This window comes from Cajanus cajan, chromosome 6, assembly GCF_000230855.2.
Source record: "Cajanus cajan strain Asha chromosome 6, NIPB_CcT2T_4, whole genome shotgun sequence".
Lineage (NCBI taxonomy): Eukaryota > Viridiplantae > Streptophyta > Magnoliopsida > Fabales > Fabaceae > Cajanus > Cajanus cajan.
In genome coordinates, this window is record NC_138522.1 from 40,282,879 (window position 1) to 40,290,286 (window position 7,408).

Sequence of the window (7,408 nt, forward strand, 5' to 3'; positions counted from 1 at the left end):
AGTTTTAAATCAATAACTTGATCGTTAAAATTTGATATAGAATATGAATTATTGAATGGAGTAAATTTAAGTTTACTTTTGAAGTAAGTGAATTTCTACTCATATATATAATAAAAAAGAATAAAAAAAACCTGAAATATCATGAATCAATGATTTAAAGTTAAAATTTATGATGGTCGTGGATCAAATCTAATCAAATTTGATATTAATGAATAATTAAATTACTCATATTATTGTTATTTTAAAATGATTCATGGTATTTTATTTTAATATAAAAATTAAGAATAAAACTAATAATTAATATATATATATATATATATATATATATATATATGTGTGTGTGTGTGTGTGTTATGTGAAATGTGTAATTCGGGTCAAACTTAGAAAAGATTTTCAATATCTAGACACATGCTTATTAAAATTTTTATTTCATAATAATAATTAAAATATGACTTTTAAAGATAAAAATTAGGTATTTAAATATTATATTAATAAAATAGGTTAAATTTTTGTTCAATCTAGTACTATAAACATTTAAAAGTGGTTAAAAATAGTTTTTTTTTTTATGATTATAATACTTATGCATATAAATAAAGAAAAACTTGTGACACCCTTACTACCCCAACACATATATATTGTAACAACGTAAATAAACTAAAGAATAAAATTTTTAACGTTGGTAAAAGGGTTCACATAAAACCTTCATAATTGTTCTTCAATATCCAAAATAAATAGAACTTGGAAAATAAAACTTAAGACTTTACAAATTGTTTTCAAAATAATAAATACAATTCTAAATCCATATAAAAATCCATGTCCTAGAAATCTTCTGCCCAATGTCACAATATTAGAGCATACCCATAATTCAACTATTGGCATTCTAGATGCCACTCATAGCCGAATCTTCCTCACCTAAAACATCCACAAATTATACAGTGAGAAAAGAAAACATCTATATGTACAACACACAAAGAAAAACACAACATAATCTCATCATAACTCATTACTTAATGAAATATTCACAAGCATTTCTATATATCATAATTCTATCAATCATACATCATCTTCACGTCACAATTCGCAATCACACCAATCCATCACAAATCCTGCAATTAACACTATGTCAATGGTCACGCCACCCTTGTAGCATCTCTTACCCAAGGTCGTGCCACTATAGACATAAGTGATACGTGTTAATTGCCTCACTCATCCCACACTATGCCAGCGTCACGTCATCCCTGTAGCATCACTTACCCAAGGTTGTGTCATCCCTGGTCATATGTGTGAGGAATCACAATCACATCACATTCACAATCATCACAAATCTTACAATTAACATTATGTCAATGGTCACGCCACCCCTGTAGCATCTCTTGCCCAAGGTTGTGCCACTCTAGACATAAGTGATACGTGTTAATTGTCTCACTCATCCCACACTATGTTAGGGTCACGCCATTCCTGTAGCATCACTTACCCAAGGTCGTGCCGTCCCTGGTCATATGTGTGAGGAACCACAATTACATCACATTCACAATCAATACAACATCTCATTTCATGTCAACATACTCACATCATAATTATTTGAACAATTAATCCATAACATGAGCACATCCCAATGAATCCAATTATCAGCTAGATCATCAATTTTACCAAGTAATCACTACAAGAAAAATGCTAATTTCTGACGGAAAAGGGTAAATTTTCGACGGATTTTGTTTTTTCCGATGGATTTCTGACAGATTTAAATCAGTCAAAAAAAGTGGTGTCAAAAAAAAAAAAATCCATCGGAAATAATTTAATCCATCAGAATTTTTTATGGAAATATCCGTCGGAAAATTTCGTCAGAAATTTTCGACAGAAATTTCCGACAAAAATTATATATATTTTAATTTTAATAAATTTATTAATGTAACAGTCCTCATATTTGGCCTTTCAAGGGTTCTACTTTACGATATTTCACTTTTTAGCATGTGTTATTCTTACTTGCACAATTTCTGGGCAACTTCCCAAAAGGTCACCATCTCAATACTACTCCAGGTCAAGCACGTTTAACTGTGAAGTTCTGATGAGTAAACTACCGAAATATATATGTATGTTGTCAATATAACTTGTACAAACTAATTCATTTAACTTATCCTCAAATATACAATCTCATACTTGTACCATAATAATAATATATAATAATTTTATATTACAAATAATAATAATAATAATATATTCAATTATTCTTTATTTATATGTACTTACTTTTATAATTAACATCTACTTATTTCTATTTAAAATTATAATTTAAATTATTTAATTTTATAATTTATAATGATAATATAATTTATAAAATTATAAATATTTATTTATTACATACTTATAAATTAAATTTTAACATTTTAAATAAATTATTAATTAATTTAATATATTTATTTACCTTAAATCAAACATATAAAATTCAAAAAATGTATTTATCCTTGTTTTATTTTCAAATTATCAACCATTAATAAAATACTAACTTAAAATTTTATCTAATTATATCATAATATTCTCATATCAAATTTAAAACCAGATATTAGTTATACAAAAATATTAAGATCATATAGTAATAAATTGTCAATAAGATTTTAGTTAAATAATTTAAAATAATTAATGTTTCAATTATATTGTTAATTAGAAAATAATTTATTCTAAAGCTAATTAATTTGTTTATATTAATTATTATTAAAATTTAATAACTTTTAATTTAACAATTAATTAGATCGATGAAATTCAACACACACCATGAGTTATTGAGCGGAATAACTTTACCAAGAGTTATTTTGTAAGTTATCTTAAATCAAACATATAAAATTTTAAAAATGTATTTATCCTTGTTTTATTTTCTAATTATCAACCATTAATAAAATACTAACTTAAAATCTTATCTAATTATATCATAATATTTTCATATCAAATTTAAAACCAGATCTTACATTTTCGACAAATATAAATTTGTTGGAAATATTCCATCAATAATATAGCCTTTCCTACAAAAAAAAATTATTTAAAAAGTTAAATTTTCTGACAGATTTAATTTTGTTTTATAAGAAATCATCTTCGATTCATATAACATTTTATATATATGATTTAAGAGTAAAGAATTTTCAATTTAACGGTTGGATTTACAAAATTCACATTTAATATAAAGTTATTGAGCAGTGTAATACTTAGTAAAGAATTCAGAACGGGTCGTTCTGGTTTCAGAACGAGCCGTTCTAGTTTCAGGTTTTTTCAAGAATTTTGACGTTCACGTGCGCATCCACGTGGCATCCACGTAGATGCCATGTAGCCAACAGTTAACTCCGTCTAAATCATTTGGACGAAAGTCCCAAATTGCACTAATTTAAGTTATTGGAGACCAAATTGAGACCAAAAATTAAAATGGACTAAATTGAAAAAAAAAATATTATAAGAGACCAAAATAAGTATTTAACCATAATATTATACTGGAGGACTATTGCCTTTATCATTTGTAAAGCTGTCCACTAGGATTTACACTTATGCACCATCCAATCATTCCGAAACGAAATTCTAGATACATGGATTTCTTCTACAACATTCTAATAAATGTAGATGATCGAAATGTAAGTATTCATTGAATTTATTTTATTGCATAACAAATGAATATCTTAAAATTAAATTTTGTCATTTTAATGATTGAATTTATAGATGTGAAACATGCAATTTCTTTTGAAACAGTAAAGATTTAAAATTCTTGGATATTTTTTATATATTAAAATAGAATCATTAAAAAAAATTCAAAATTACGAGTTTTTCATAAAAGTGAACTAATTTTTATTCTAATGTAAACTTGGCCTAATTATAAATATTTTTAGTGAATTTTCAGCTTATGAAGCTTAGTTAACTATAACATCTCTTAATTAATACTTAATCATTGATCATTACTAATACGAAACCATATATCAATCATGACCTTTGTGGTGTTAATATAGTAAATAATATTTAGAAAAATCTAAGTCTCACGTTGACTAGAGATTAGACAATTGAATAGTATATAAGTGGAAAGCAACCCTCATCTTACAAGTCGGTTTTGTAGGGTTGAGTTAGGCTTAAATTCATTATTTTAAGATGGTATCAGAGCTATCATAGATTCTTAAAAATGGGCCACTCATCATTTATTTACGTACCAAGCCCAATAGTACTGGACGTGAGGGAATGTATTGGGAAAAACCCAAGTCCCGCCAATCCTAGATCATTAAAAGGGCCACCCACCATTTATCCACGTACCAAGCCCAATAGTGCTGGACGTGAGGGAGTGTATTGAGAAAAATCCAAGTTTCACATCAACTAGAGATTAAGTAATTGAATAGTATATAAGTGAAAACCAACTCTCACCTTACAAGCCAGTTTTGTAAGCTTGAGTTAAGCTTAAATCCATTATTCTAAGAAACAAAGGAAATCATGCAAATAAATATTAAAATGGAAAAGTTCAGGTTAGGTACGTAGCATCTTAGAAGAAGTATACATTATATGCAGTTTCTTTAGCCAAAGTGGAGTGGTCATTTATATATATATATATATATATATATATATATATAAATATGTGTATATATGTTTAATCAAGTATATTTAAAAATTCATATATTTTTTAATTTTAATCATTTAAATAAGATCTAATGATTTATATTTATAGTATTCATTTATCATACTGATTTAGTTAAAAAAAATTGACAACACTTCTTATTATGATAAATGAATATTATAAATATAAATTATTAGGTCTTATTTAAATAATCAAAATATATAAAAAAAAATACACATGATTTTTTAAGTTATCATATATATATATATATATATATATTATGATAAATGAATATTATATAATATTATTTTAATAATTATATTACTAAATTTTAAATACATAAGTACTAGTGCGTATGATGAGTTATTATAAACCTGTTTAATGTGATTATATAATATGATTTAGTTTGATTGGTTGGATACAATGGATGAACTATTATAAATCTTTCGATATAAGTTTGATTATAATAAATTAATTAATTAATTAATTAATAATAAGTATTTTTAAAATAAGCTATATTTGTATTTAAATTACTCAAAATGTAGAAAAATAAAATAAGTGATATTTGCACTTAAATTAGTCAAATATACATAGTGATGAAGAAAAATAAAATTAAAAATTTGTGGATAATGATGGTACATGGTGAAAGATTGGAGAGAGAAAACACGGATACAATGGCATTAGAATCTTTTCCCATACCACTGAACTGGAAGCAGAGAGGATGAAGCTTTGGCTTATCAGCATACATGGGAACAAAATGGATCATGCTCATATTATTATATCTATAAATAATTGTTGAGGATAAGCAGTTAAAGGTAAGTACTATGTTATATATTCGTCAAATTTTTATTTGTTGCAAGAAGCTAATTTCTTCGGGCACTATCTTTTAATTTGGATGTCCTCTTTTTCCTATAAAGGCTAACTTATCGTTAGTTTTTTAATTAAAATGTAAGTCTGTAGTAGTTCGTAGTTGTTTCCAGTTCAGCATGTCATCACTGCATGCCTGATGAGGATGGGTAAGTGCCTTTCATTTTCTTCCCATGATCTTTCCTTTTAGTTTAATGCTATCAATCTAACTATCCAATGCTGTGTTTGGGAGTAAAAGAGAATAATTCTTGATCCATTCTATTAGAATCATCTGTTTATATACACATTATACAGAGTATAATTTGGCTAAAATTGAAAAATAAATTAGCTATAAATAAGAAACTAAATATACGCCTATCAGATATTATAATAAATCAGAATATATTATCATATATTCTAACACACTCCTGCAGTCGAAGCAGGAGGTCGCCGAATGCTAAGACTGTCTCGAAAATCCTCAAATAGCACCAGCGGAAGACCCTTGGTGAAAATATCTGCAATTTGATAACGTGAGGGGACATGAAGCACTCGAACCTGGCCGCGAGCAACCTTTTCTCAAACAAAATGTATATCCATTTCAATATGCTTAGTGCGTTGATGCTGAACAGGATTTCCAGCAAGGTATATGGCACTAACATTATCACAATATACCAATGTAGCCTTTTGAATTGGACAATGAAGCTCCAAAAGTAAGTTTCTCAACCAACATGACTTAGAAACCACATTGGCAACCCCTCGGTATTCCGCCTCTGCACTAGATCATGATAAGGTAGACTGTCGTTTGGCAGACCAAGAGATTAAGTTATCTCCTAGAAAAACACAATAACTAGACGTAGAACGTCGTGTATCTGGGCACCCACCCCAATCAGCATCTGTATAAGAAAGAAGGGTGAATGTAAAAGATGGATATAGATGAAGACCAAAATCCATAGTACCTTGAAGGTAACTCAAAATGCATTTGAGAGCGTGCATGTGCTCCTCTCTTGGGTCATGCATGAATAAGCATAGTTGTTGCACGACATATGTAATGTCGGGTCTTGTGAATGTAAGGTACTGAAGAGCCCCTACAAGACTTCTATAAAGAGATGGATCCTCAAAAGGTGTGTGATCGAAGCCGTATCCGGTCAAATAAAACAAATAAATGCAGTACTAGGAAGTTGTCCTAGGTCGTCTCCCAAGGACCATATTTTTTTCTGTCAAAGGTTCACACACACACACGAAGTGGGGGGGGGGGGTTTCGTTCAAATTTATCAGTTTATAACACAATAAAACGCAGGTAGCACAACAATTGAAAAATGGATTAGCTCCTTGTTCAGATTGCAACTCTCTTATCCCTAGTTCTCAAAAGATTTCTCAGTTCATAACTTAATTCTTGTTCCATCCGAGTTAACCAACTAAGCGAAGATTAACTCAAGATTTCCCTACACGAATTAAGCAAACGTATACAACATTAAACCTTCCCACAAGATTAAGTGATGGGGGTTATTTTTATGGTATTTGTCTGAGAGGATATTTTATGAGAGTTGTTTTTATTAGGTTATTACACAAACATACTCCACAATGATGAGATATTGTCCGCTTTGGGCCTTAGCCCTCACGGTTTTGCTTTTGGTCATCACCCAAAAGGTCTCTCAATCATTGAAGTATGTTTGTATTATATAAGTTGTTATTTGTTGTATTATTTTATCGATGTGGGACTTGTTTGAATCCCAACAATCCTCCTCTCAAACAAGGGACCTAACCTTTCATGCAGCGGAATCTGTCTTTATATAGCACATTATATTTTATGAGTTATGAGGGATTATAGGGTTATTGGTTGTCACCGAATCCAACCTGCGGCTCTGATACCACTGATGGTGTTATTTTATGGTACTTGTCTGAGGGGATATTTTATGAGGTTGTTTTTATAAGGTTATTACACAAACATACTCCACAATGATGAGATATTGTCCGCTTTGGGCCTTAGCCCTC